The 14,283-nt window shown below is 44.2% G+C and overlaps 1 protein-coding gene across 4 annotated transcripts in view; it reads right to left on the minus strand.

The window, feature by feature from the left end:
- LOC144829423 (muscleblind-like protein 3) overlaps window positions 1-14,031 on the minus strand; it is a 559,780-nt gene extending 545,749 nt beyond the window's left edge. For all 4 annotated transcript variants that reach the window (XR_013610658.1, XR_013610657.1, XM_078688555.1 and 1 more), the window contains exon 1: window positions 13,825-14,031. The gene's annotated coding sequence lies outside the window, so the exon portion shown is untranslated. The remainder of the gene's footprint in view (window positions 1-13,824) is intronic.
- Between the last annotated feature and the right edge of the window lie 252 nt (window positions 14,032-14,283).

Genomic DNA, 14,283 nt, shown 5'->3' on the forward strand with positions numbered 1-14,283 from the left:
AATTTAATTTTAGTAAAAGTATGCTTTGAAAAAATGCATTGTCATGCAAGTTAAAAGCCTGATTTAGAGTTTTGCTGTCAGATTTTCCATGCGCCCCTGCAGCAGATGTTTCTTGTCCAAAACATTGGCAGTGGAAAACTGAGGGCTTTACAAATTCTGTGCTAGAGCAGGGGAAGTGTCTCCGTCGATGTGGCAGCCACTGGCCTGCATGGAGTCACTTTATGGGGAATATTCCAGTTGACATTTTGCCAAATCACATCTCGGATGATGACATTTCCACCACCAAATGTGCTAGCTGGAAATGTACCCCCAAAATGGACGTGCACCATCAATGTGCACGCATACCAACGCTGAGGGATGTCTCCAAGAAGGTGGGAACACTATGTTCATCTTTTGGTGAAATGGTGCTATGCAGTCTAATGGGTTTTCATGAGACACCTCTGCAAGGCAAAGTGCTGGATCAGTCGCTCCACAAGAAGTGACTGCGTCCGCTACATTTTTATTGAAGTACCTCCACTTCTTCGCAAACACAGTAGGTGATTCATAGAGCTTTTTCGGACAGATTTTCACCACGAAAGGCACTCTGACCAAGAATGCTCTACTGCTGAAGGTAAAAACAGGATTTTTTTTCCTTCAAAGCTTTTTTCTTTATCACCCTCTTCTAAATCTAGGATTATTCATATTGTAATGTGCCAATGTATCTGAGTTCCAAACACATGAAATGTAAAAACATGATTAGGTAGTTAATTCACAATATTGGAAGTGGATTATCGCTTCTAATCTTCAACACATATCTATCACGTGAAGAACAGGCATATTCATTTCCAATCATACAGCGTAAAACATTGAAATAAATGTCAATGTAAGCAAGGTACTCATAATACAATCAATCTTATATTTTTTATGTGAAACTCTGAGCACAGTCTCCTCAAACATGTTTAATAGGATTTTGATTCCATGCTTCACAAATTTGTCAAGATTTTCTTCCACCTATCCATTGCCATTGCTCTTGACTTCCTCCCATGCTCTTTCTTTTCCCAAACACATATTTCCGACATACACTCTGAATCTAAAACACCAGACCCATTTCTGACACTCCTTCTGTAACATAATAGTTCGCATTTTGAGTGGGCCTGTTAAGCAAGGGTTAAAGCTCTTTGTTGGCTATACTAATGTTTCCTCACAACTCTTGTCCACCCTTGAGCATGTGTTTTCTTTGAAAGAAATCACCTTGTTATCCGATCTTGTCAGAGCAAAAATCCATAGCCTCAGAGTATGTGGCTCACTTCTTTCATACCTGCCTACGGCCTGCTCCTGATAATTAACTATCACTTTACACACTGAGATATTATCGTTTAGGGGAAGGCACCGGATACATAAGGATGCTTCCCCGCTGCCTACTTTGTGTCCCCCTTCCTCACCTTACCTCGCCCCTCCTTTTCATTTCTTGCCTCACCCACAGCACTATAAAGACACCTTACAGTGGTGTGAAGCACAATACAAATCTCCAACATACCATAACATACACTTTTAATGGCATAAGACTAAATGTTCTTAAAAGGATATTCTTTGCACTTACAGAAGAATCATGGGTTAATATCTCCCAAGTAGCTGTCTCCAGTCGGAGGGAACCAAGCCTCAAGCCTGGGATCAAAGAATGGTAGCAAAGACCCTCCCTCTGAGGTACGAGCACAAACTAGTAATATTTGTGACAAATGTCCTGCCTTCAAGGTTGATGCCTTCATTTCAATAGTAATGAGTTGTACTCCTAGGAATGGCAACATTTCTATGACAGTAAATGCTGCCCTGAGGAACACGTGGAGCGCTACCTTTGATCTCAAACACACTGCACGAGTTATACCTCCAGGCACTGCCACTTACCAGGAAATATTCAGTTGATTGGGTTCACACACACGTCTTACCCATGCGTGCACTAAGAACGGAGGCATGAGGAGATCACACAACTGTTTAAAGACATGGTGTCAAGTCACTGACCATGGATGTGAGCTAATGGCTGGTGACATCCACCTGAAGATATAGGCGCTAGACAATGCACCACTCTCTCACTAGAACTTGTATTTTTCATATTTTTTATTTTTTTTTGCATTTTCCTTTTTTTAATTTCCAGGTCTTGAGACTACTGGAAAACCTTGTTTTGCTGATGTTATATGTTATTTTTGTTTGATATGTACAACGCCCACATATACTCACCCGTGACAGAGATCTATAGAATTCTCTCAAATAAATAAAACACCACTACGGTTTAAGCATCTGTTTTGCCTTTAAGTGAGGTGAGTGACTTTTGGAGCTGAGGCTCCAAGGTAAACATTCAGCTGGGTGTGTTATCACCACTGTTTCTCCCACTATGACAATCCTTTGTGTGTTACATTTCACTAGCAGGCAGTCAGAATGTTACTGCTATTCACCCAAGTGTGGGTTATACTAACTAGTTACAGGTCACCTGGTGGGCTATGGAGAAGCCACAGCAGTTAGCTCATACTACCACCAATAACGTCTACTGTTCAGTGATAAATATGGCTAACCTACTCCTGAATTATAAAAATCCTGTCGCTTGTAAAAAAAAAAAAACGGATCTGCGGCCTCTTATGTAAGAGGCCGCAGTTCGGTTACTTTGCATCTCTCCTTTTATCCATCCCGCTTCTTTTTAATATATATTTTAGTTAATGCAATTTTATATAGCGTGAACATTGCCGGAAGCAATTACGTGCTTTACATAAGCGGGTGAAAGTTACCTGTGAATAAATAAGTTAAATAAGCTTTACGTAGGGCGTGATAACTTACAAGAGAATGCATATCTGTCAAGCTTCTTCTACTTTTTAGGTTTCCACCTGGCGAGGGCACGCAGTGCCCATCCCAGATCGAAAACTTTTGTCAACAGTATGGCTGTTCGGACCGCCTCTGTTTCCCATTGGCTAGCTCCATAAATGGATGCTAGCCATTGGCAAACAGAGGCGTCCGTCATCCGGCGAGGCGACTCGTGGGCGTTCCTTGGATGTTTTTCTCATCCAGCCCCTTTGGACACGTCATGCGGCTGGGGGCGTGTTGTGTGGTTTTTTTTTTGGCCGCCTTTCATTTTATCATTTGCCCCGACCTCTGGTGAGTGCTTGCTGCTGTCCTGCCTTCCTCCGTGTCCCTCCTCCCGCCGTCCCCCCTCCCGCTCTCCCCCTCCCGTTCTCCGTGTGGTCCTGCCTTCCTCCGTGTCCCCCCTCCCGCCGTCCCCCCTCCCGCTCTCCGTGTGCCCGTCCCCCCTCCCCCCTCCCGCTCCCGCTCCCTCCCGCTCTCCGTGAGCCTGTCCCCCCTCCCCCTCCCGCTCTTCGTGTGCCCGTCCCCCCTCCCCCCTCCCGCTCTCCGTGAGCCTGTCCCCCCTCCCCCCTCCCGCTCTCCGTGTGCCCGTCCCCCCTCCCCCCTCCCGCTCTCCGTGAGCCTGTCCCCCCTCCCCCCTCCCGGTTTGTGGGTCTGTGGTGATAGGACAGGCCTCCTGAGGCCAGATGCGGTGCAGATAGTGTATGACTGCTCTGTTGTGTCTTGAGCCGGGCCCTGCCTGACTCGAGCGCAACACGTGCAGGCATTATCAGATGAGTGTTAGGTACTGAATGTACTTGTGTGTTCCTTTGTACATTCTATATGGAACTGTGGAGGTTGGGACCAGTGAGTCCTGGGAGAAGAGCGACAGGCGGCTGCGTCCGCACTTTCTTGCTGTCACTAGGGTTTATGCTATTAATAAAAGGATTTAAATAAATCCTAAGTGAACTATTTCACTTCACAATAATGGCGACGATGGCTGCATAAACCCTAAAAGAAGAACTTTCGCGTGAACTATTTTACTTCACAATATGCTCCACCTCATTAGCTGCCCGACAGTGCCACCTAATTCTGCCAAATCGACCTGACCTGACCCGACCCCGACAGAACAAGGGTGTCTGTCCGCGATTAATTGTACCCGTCCTGGTGGTCCCCTTTCATTTCATTGGCCAGCAGCTGCCTGGATCATGAAGACAGGCAGAGTGCACATCGTGGCTGGGCAGCAGTGTAGTAAGTGACCAGCAGTCGGGTCGTCACTCTATAAGTAAGTGAAAGTCCACGCCGGTGCCACTTTAGTACAGCTTGCATCCCCCAATTGCTGTCGGCTCGGGCTCATTTCAGTAAAGTAATCTGATCTCCTAGGCCTAAACTGTTAACAAGACTTTTCATGCATAAATAGCAGAGTGAAAGCGCGGGCGTTAGAGTAGACGCCATGATCAGCTGTGATTTGACTTGGCATATGTTTATGATATTAGGCTGCTGCTCATCCCTTTTGACCGCAGAACTGCACAGTAGAGATGAAGCCGGGGGGGGGGGGGGGGGAAGGAAAGGGGAGGGGGGGGTAGCGGTAGTGTCCGTCAGTGAGTGAGTCAGTGTCAGTGGATAAATGGGCGCTGGATGGGCGGGCCGGTCCAGAGCTTCAATGAAGCCGAAACTACTGTCCTTGTGTCACTTGGTATTGTTAGCGCCCACTGGGTACAACAGACAGCTGAGATCATGGTGATTTTACCCCTGAGACAGGATCATGCTACAGGTTGCAGCTTTCCCTTCCGTTGCTGTTTCGCCGCCAGTCTCGAGACAGCAGGTCAGTAAATATATGGTGTGTTTATTTTAGTCTATTTGTGGGCCTGTCGTGCGTGCATGGGTGTGCTGGGATAAACTCATGATTTTTGTTCGGATAAAAAATAATTATGGGAGCAAGCTTAAATGGACGGAGAGTGCAACATATGCAAAACACGTCTCCTTCAGCTCTGTTTATACTGGCTGATACATTAGAGTTACTTACTTAAGATGAACAATGGTGCCTCAACTGTTTTATATAATCAACTCAGAAAGCGGTTTTCAGGAGTTTTGCATTAGTTTCAAGTAATTTTTAAACCTTCTCACTTCTCAATAGTTTGAAGATTCTTGTATTGTAGCTTTTTCAATATCACTGTCAGTTTCACTCATTTGCATTTCATTGCCACTCAGAAGTGCATTGAAACAATGGCAATGTCATACACAACCAATCTGAAAACTTGGAGGTAATGGTGTAAGTCATGATCTCCTACCAGTGCACTAACTTCCTATGCTGTGAAAATGTGCCTTTCCTGGCACAGTCACTTTGTTTAAATGGGTGTAATTTATGATATGTATATGTTTCTATCCTCTTCGTTGCTTGATTTTGCTCGCAAGAAAGTGTCACTCATAGTTGTTGAAATGTCACTCATAATTACACTTAAATTATGAAAATGTCACACATAGCAATCTGAAACCTTGGCAGCTATGTGTGACCCTGCTTTTGTTCTTTGTTGATACTTATTTTCTGCGTCTTGTCATGTGAAGAATGCAGAATGCGTGGCTTATATCCGGCCACAGCGATTGGTCTGCCATGGAATTCTTTCCCTTTGCATTCTTGTGTGTTATTTAGGTTTGTTCTTGATCGTCCGGCTGGTGATTGTACATGGCGTTACAGATTTCGAGGCTGTAATCGGAGAAAGCTGCACCTCACTCGATATCATATCTGCCAACTTTAAAGACTAGCTCACCGTGTGAAGACGGGCGGGGGTCTCTTGCCGAGAAGTACCTACAAGCACTTTTGAACCCCACCCCGCCCCCAAGCCACCCTCCTCCCAAACCAAGACAAGCACTGGCGTTGCCAATAGGTTTCGCATTTGGAAAGTTGGAGCTATTGGTTTTGTAAATGACATTTTATATTTATATATTGTCATTTACAATGCCAATAGCTCTAACTTTTCCAAAGGCGAAACCGTTGCATTGTAAATGCTTCTTAACACTTTTCATCACTTTTCAAAGCCCAACCCTTCTAACAGGATAGCTTGACTAGTTGACTCTACAATGTGAGCGTTCGCATCTCGCACCTTCCGGCGTCCGGCCTTCACTGCATCACTACTTCTGCTTCAAAAAACAGCTTCATGGTCCTAAACTAAGTTTATCTTCTGTTTGCGTGCACAACCGGCCCTTCACGCTGGGGGATCTCTCATGACGTATCCTAGTCGCTAAAGTGGGATTTTTGTTTTTATATGAAATATTTTATATAATAAGGAAAACATTTTTTGTCGTGAAACACTTGCTACGATTATTGCAGTGCTTGGTACTTATTTAATCAACATTTGCAGGATGAAAGCCTGAAACAGCCCCGCTGAAGTGTAAACCAGTATGTTGCAGATGTAATTCTGCATCAGATGCATTGCCCCTGGATAGTCTGATTCACTTTTGGTCAATCCTGGAACGCGTCACGCAGATTGGCCAAAGTGAGAGGAAAATGTATAGAGCGAGATCCCAAAATGTATTCTTGCCATTTTGAATACCAAAGTCGGGACAGAACAAACCGATCAGTAATTCATCTGAGTTACAGGTGGGGCTCACCGGCACTCACTTCTAGGGCACTGGCACTCTCGCATCAGACTTTGACCCACAGCAAGCGAGAGAAAACACACAAGGGGGAAAGAAGGGCAAGTGAAACACAGGAAATACTAACAATAAGAGAACGCATGGATGAGAAAGAACCTGAAAGAATGAAATACAGTGTCAGGGAGTGGCTGGTGGGATGTGAAAGAGGCATGAAATTAAGTCACAACTACGCAGGCTTTGTATTCTGCACTCCCGACTTTCTATAGATGCGGCCGTGGCTGCTGGTCAAATGTTTTGGGCCTGGCACTTATTTATGTACAAATTAGGCATCGAAACCGCTTGACACATCAGCGCTGCACTTGGGGTGAAGACAGAGGCCCGCGCCTTCTTTGCGCGTTTTGCCATTTAGTGTAAACAATGTCCAGAAGTAATGCAATGTATATGCAGCTAGACAGTGGAGCCCCGGAAGTCCTAAGACCTCGAAATCTGACAAGCTGTGAAGAGATCATTTTCTTCTGCCTCCATTTTGTATCACCCCCAGAATGTATCGAGTTCACAGACATAAACGTAATGTTCTAGGGGAAAATGGGCGGTTACGAGTATAGGTTTGGCAGCAGGGCTTTAAGTGGGATGAAAAAACTGGGACCTATCAAAAAGGCGTGGCCGATGTAAATACGGGCGTGGATTAAAAACACTTATGCTCAAAATCTGTGCTCAGCATAGTGTGCCGCCCGACTGGCATTTTGCTGCTTCTGTCTTTGCATCCAGATACATAATTCAACAAGTAACATTACACTTACAACAAGCCAATGCTTTGTCAATGGTTGTTAGTTGCATAACATAAATCAGCAAAAACCATTGCTTCGTGTTAAAGCATACTGAAAATGCTTAATTTCTGACACGATGAGACTAGGAAAGAACTATAACCAGTCTCTTTGAAGTTACATCTAAGGAAGCAATGGGTGGCACTGCTGCTGAGGTAAGATTTTTTTTGCACCATAAAGGTGAGGGTAAAAATGGGGAGTCCGATAGTGACCTGACTCAGCACCTTCTTTTAAGATTTGCCGGTGCTCAGGGACCCTGCCCCACTTTAAACCCTGGTTGCAAGCAGTAGGGGGGGGGGGAGGGAGGGGGGGAGTTATAGTCGGCACAGCTGACTATAACTGCTGAATATCACTGGATTTATGTGACTGAAATGTGAGCTTAACTAACGTCCCTGTAACCTATGTTTTTTATATATATATATATATATATAGGTCTATGCCATGTCCAGTACTTTGTCTACCTATGAGTAGGACGACGGCCAAACCCTATATGTGGTACTAAGTACTAAGTAAAGCAAGGTACTGGTAATGGGGCATGTCACTGCAAAAATGCATTGTGTTCAGCACCTGTGTGCCTACTTGATACTGAGCATACGGTGTGGCCTTTGCTCATGCCTTTGGCCCAGTAACCTAATCCCCTGTACATGCCAAGTGTGGTGTGCAAGCATGGGCCAGAATGGGGCCCTGGACCAGGCCTGTTTCTGCCCCTGTCTTGCGACTCATACTTGATGCACATGGCTTCTGGTGGTGCCCAATGGATACAGGGTAGAAACCCCCTCCCCACACTGCCCCAAGGGCACAGAATGTGATCACGCCTAGTGGACACACGGCACAGCCACCAGCTATGCGTGCAGTACCTCAGTTTTTAATACAATGTGGAAAAGACCTGTGTTGTGCCAAGCGAGCAGTGAACAGAGGTGTAATCCTTGACCCCCTGTCACATCGGCTGGCCATGCCCATTAGAACAAGCACACTATGGACCCATTGTCATCATGCTGTGCTTTTTTACGCTTGGCTTGTGCCCTGCAGCTATGCATGCAGTCAGTACTGAGCACAGGGTAAAACCTTTAGGCACACTCTGTTCTCAGTATCTGGCTCCCCATTAACCACTGTGCATGGCTTGCTGGCATGCACAGTGGGCACTTACCATAGTGTTTACTGGGCATAGGGAACATGCATTACCAATCACACCTGAACCCTGCACCCCAGAGCATAGCCTGCCCCAGTGCCCAACAGACATCAGGGAAAGCAAATGGCTTTCAGACAGGTTCTGTACCCTGTACCCCGTGGCGCGGCTTGAAATCATGCCCAGCAGAGGCATGGGTCTCTGCTCTGCCCTGTGTATATTACTGTTGGCCCCAGAGTTTGGTGAAATACAATTGTAATGCAGGGCACACACATGTATGCATTCCGTGCTTCTCGCTATAGAATGTTGGCTGTACATGTGCATAGGATTTCGAGCATAAGTGAGGACCCAGGCACTCGCAATGACAAACCTAACCACCCCACATTGAGAAATCTCGCCGGGATGTTTATTTTCCACGCTCCCGCTCTTCAACACGGTCAGTGACATCACTGATGACATCACTGAAGTCACTTTTTTGGGGCAATTTTGGTAAGATTCGTCAATCTGCGGCAAACAGATAGCCATGTCAAAAAGTGCTTTTCCTTTGGAAACAGGGACCTCACTATAACACTATATCTACCTACTAGCAACCGCCAGTAGGTAATAGATACATTGGTAGATACGTCATCAGTTATAATTGTGTATCCAACTTTGTTACCCTAAAGCACTGCTCATAATCTCACAGCTGACCTTGCACATTCCAACTCAAGCAACATCGATGACCTTCTGTGACATCACTGATAACAACCGCTGAAGTCAGCAATGAAATGCCCTCTAAGAAATTAAATAGAGAGGAAAGGCCACCATCCAAAAAATATTTCTCCACAACACACTGCATTGAGATTAAAGGACGCAGTACCACTGTCAGCAACTAGACATAATAGCACAATTTTATATAAAGAGAACATCTCTCTGTTGTCCAATTAATAGTCTGCTGCAGTCTCACCATAACTAAAGGATGGCCTCACAGGCAACAAATGCAGATGGCGGATCTGGTGGCATAGTGGAATAACGCGTCCATTGTAGGGGCCTGTGTTTGACCTCATGGCCACAGGATAAAAGTCCACTCAGCATTTCATCCTTCTGAGGTTGATAAAATGAGTACCATTGAGTTGGGTGACAATAAACATTTGTTATTAAGCGCCAAGATACCCTTCTGGGTGAACACCTGCTTTACAAATACACATCTTATGCTATGTTATTATGTAAGCCTGCCGTTACTCAGATGATAAGAGAGGCAAGACTACAGTAATAGATATCCACATAGACAATAAACTAAGAAAGCTGTAGGACAGCTGTCAACATCTTGTTGTCCTCATAGATATTATGTGTAGAAAAAAATCTGTTTCATTTACACACACTGGTAATAAGTGTACTCATATACATTAAATACAGGTATATGGCTGCAATACCACTGTTAGCACACATAACAGATATTATGTTAATAATTGTTGCTGCTTTTACACTCACAAGCAACCAGAATGCTTAATTTGTAAATGAGAGTCTCAGTGCCCAATTCTCCAGCTCAGAAGTTGGTGGACAATGCAACCAGCCGCGGCCGGTAGTGGGAGTACCGGCCGGGCGGTGACGTGGGGAGGGGGAGGGGCAGGGTGACTGCAACGAAATTTGTTTTATTTATTTTTATGTTTACTTACCTTTTAAAGTCCATAATCCATACATTACTACCCCCACCCTGCCCCTCCCCCTCCCCACGTCACCGCCCGGCCGGTACTCCCACTACCGGCCGCAGCTGAGTGCAACTAAATGTCAGACTGTTTAATCCACTACCAGACACTCTATGCACCTGTACCTGACTCTTACACATCCCTGCTTTCTCCCTTATTGATGTTTTTTTGGTTTTTGTCAGTCCTCATAAAGAAGTGCTGTAGCCTCCAGCGGCTCAAATTAACAACTGGCAATCAGTATCATTAAACACATTAAATGAATTTGTAAAACTGAAGTACCACTGTGACCATCTACTGTAGTAGCATACATGTTGTTCAAAATGCTCTGTCTCTTTTCTTAGGCAACAGATTTGAAGAAAAAAATTGATGTTTGCAATTATGAACTCACCGGTGTCTATATCTCTGATGATAAAATGAAGGGTCTCATTTGTGATGTCATGTGTGATGACTTGTGTGTGTTTGTGAGCAGTATAATGGGGACTGGTAGTGCACCACCACAAATGGTAAATTTCAGTGGTTCAAAGGCTTTAGTTCGAAGCAAAAGTATTCCTTTATCTGATGTTGACATTATTAATGTTATTTATAGCACATATAATATGTGTAAGTTTGAAATTCCAGTACGAAACCCTGTCTCTAACTTCCTTAATTCAGTCAAGTTGTAAAATCTCCAGTCACCTCTAATACAAAAACATCCTAACTGCTCAACGTAATAATGTAATACAGTTACATCGTGGCATCATAATGCCTGCTGCCAGAGCCAGCAGCCAAGGTAAATAGCAGATCATGGAGCACCATTTCAGCCCCAATTTTAAGCAATGTAAATGAAAACTGGCATTCCATTTTTATGACCTGTTTTTCTAAATTGAACAGCGATCAGCACAAATTAGACATTAATGGTAACATGTATGTATGTATGTTGTGTAAATCTAGCCAAAGGCAGTGTGATGCTATTGGGGGTCAAATACAAGCATAAAGTAAACAAGTGATAGGAGCGGTAGCTGGTTTGTGGATAGCCATGCACTGTGATGTAGTGTTCTTTAAAGAGGTCTTTCCTAAATTGGAGCAATATTTGCCCTGATAGAGACAGAGATGTTGCTTCACTTCCTGGATGCCTATATGGGAAATGCCTGCAACATTTTCTGCTTTTTACTGTCTGCAGTCTGATGGTGCTGAGAACCACCAGAGATGTGGGGTTGTGATGGCTGTGTAAATATTGCGGCTGGATTTCAAGAAGGTGCGGGCTGACAAGGGGTGCCAATTGAGTTCTATAAGGATAAGAGGGATGTGATCATATTTCTACAAGCCCTGGGCTTGTATATAAGTGTTGTTTATATTTTACACATAGCTCATTACATGTAGGAAATAAACTCTGTGCATGTTACTCCTCATTCTAAGCTACATGAAACAGGTTCTAATATGTTTTTGCAACACATTACTAACTGCTTTTTGGTGCATGTTAAGTTGTACTCATTTATTTGTCCTGTCTGCAATCATACTATCTCTTTCATATGAAGGAGCAAGAACCCCAAGGATGAAATATGTTTGTGGTAAGAATGGCGGTGTGACCATTTATTATAGGAAATGAAATACCTGTTGCTGTACATTACAGGATATTGCAAGTGACCTTAGAGTAAGAATTTAGCCTTTGGTCTGGTTCCTCTCTATTCAGTCACAGAACTCATTGTAATTTACCGCAGGGGGTATTTTATCCCAAATATTATATTGTGATTTTAGTAAACAAATAAATGTTAACTTTAAAAACGTTTTTTCCCACTTTGAATAAACATCTGATGCTATTACTCTCAACCTAGACCCTGAAAAGTGCACAAGCACCACAACACTGTAGTCAACACCTAGTCTAAGAATAAACCTTTAGAAAAAAATGGTGAGTCAAATAAAGGAAATCTGAGAGTGGCGTGTAAACTTGAGGCTGTTGCGCACCCATACATAACCTGGTAACCATGAATAAAATTAACGGTAAATAATGTACTACTAAAATCTAGTGTCTTCTCAGATTCCAACAGTAATCTGTCAAATATCATGTATAATCCTTGGAGAGATTAGACGCAGAGATAATTAGGTCATTTGCTACACTTTTCCTTCCTGCTCCTAATTAGTTTCTGATTGACGTAAATTATCCTGAGACATGCACTTCTATAAATGTCAGTTATGTCAACTGGTCCGAGCAGCAGGGGGTGCAATAACAGCAATGAAAGGGGCGTCTGGAAACAAACCGAAAGGGACCCCGCCGAAGACGGGGGCGGCGGGGGGCGCGAGACACGCTGCCTCGTGCCAGGGCGGTGTCTGTGCTGTGTAGCAGGGCTCGGAGAGCTGTGCTCTCTGCTGTAGACATTAAACACACACCGCTCGCTCGGTGCACGGCAGCCTGAGCAAACGTTTGAAGAATGCTACTTAGTAAACATTACCTTTCCTGGGCTGGGGTTCTTTGTCTCCAGGCAGACTACAGTGCAGTGGCAGAGGCGCGCCGACTGCGCATGCTCCACCCGCGAGGGCAATCCAACCTCTCCTTCACTCGACTTACAGTAATATTCGCAGAGCCGCCGATGTAGTTTTGTCTGCATTTTTTTTTCTAAAATGCTCTGGGCAGTAAACTACCGAGTACAAAACCATTCAAATATTGTCCACTGGATTTCACAAAAGAGGCCTAGGTTTGGACTTTTAGGGAGTCTAGGCGCTGCCCCTCTTCAAGGGATTTAAAGTTGAGTATCAAATGCTGACTAAGCACCAGAAAGCTCTAATTCTGCATTACACCTCTAGAAATGGGGCAAACTGAGATCAGGGGTAGAGTAGTTTTGAAATAAGCTGCAAAAGTGTTTAGGGGCGAAATAACATAAATAATTAAAATAGAAACCAATTATAGTTGAGAGAAATTAAACTATCCCATTCAAGGTATATCAGGACTCCCGGGATCTATGGTTTTATTCAACATAGTACAGTGTGTATTTGCAAGCGATAAACTATTTTCGCACTTTTTCAACAATATCCTCTGAAAGCAATGGATTGATTGCGAATTAAAACACGAGGGCAGTTATGCACAACAAGCAAACAGTTATATGAATACAAGCTGCAAATACTAACAAGTGAAATAAAACATTACCGTGTTAATTCAATGCTGAAAGTATATCGATTCAACAATAGATTACAAAAGAAGCACACTCACAACTTTACAACTCCCCTGTCTGGCAGTTCATGCTGCTTGGGAGGGAGCCGCCTACTCTTGATATTATATTTTTTAACCACAGCCTTACTTATTGAATTCAAATATCTCATTCACTCTTATTCTATGCAAGTCTTCTCTTTTCTGTGCAAAATAGAACACCCGTGTGTTTCAGAGCGCTGGCATACACCCATGTAATACAATAGAAAACTTTTTATTATTTTGAGGTACAGCAAAAGAAAAACGTTCTTTCCCCCCCAAGGTCGTCGCTTTACAGTTTTTCACCACCAAGCTTCAAAAAATGCGCGATACTGAAGGAAACTCGGGCATTTACCGCGGTTGTGCATTTCATAGGAAAATGCACATGGCTCACTTCTTTCGGCAAGAGGCGAGAAAAGGTATAGGGAGAAACGTGGCACCCGTGGGATGCGCTGCGAAACATGTATTTAATTGCGGAGCGCACGGAGATGACAAAGCTGAATGCCAGACGTACTGCTCTGTGTGAAATCCGTATCTTGTAACTGAAATAACTGCAGCAAATCGAGAGAAAAAAAATCCTTCGCCATAAAAGCAGACGCTGCGCTGGAAAATGTGAAGTACCCCGAAAAAGCTTACCTTGTGAGAGTCTTGCTGGTAGCAGAAAGCAGCAGCTAAGGGGCCGAACTCTCAGCTGCAGCAGCATGCCATGTGTTAGCTGCAGAAGCAGAAGCAGCACTAAGCAAACTGGACAAAGTGCTGGTGCGGTTTTAACATGGGTGTATAATGAATGCCGCCATCTTAAGCCCAGGCTGCTGCGATGATTAGATATAACCAAATTAAAGCACGCCCCCGTGTACATAACTTCATTGCTGGGACGTGCAGCCAGGCTCAAACTATGCAGCGCTGGGGTATGGCATGTCAAGCAGTCATAGAAAAGTGATTCCCAGACCACAGCGAAAATCAAACGTGCCTGTTTTTTTACATGTGTGTGTTTTTGAGCGGTGTCCTCTATTCCATCGGACTCGTGGGCGCGTCGTGCTCGCGATTTACCCTCTATTTGCTCTTTTGGGTTTAGCATGATTAAGCATTATTCCT

This window comes from Lissotriton helveticus, chromosome 4_1, assembly GCF_964261635.1.
Source record: "Lissotriton helveticus chromosome 4_1, aLisHel1.1, whole genome shotgun sequence".
Lineage (NCBI taxonomy): Eukaryota > Metazoa > Chordata > Amphibia > Caudata > Salamandridae > Lissotriton > Lissotriton helveticus.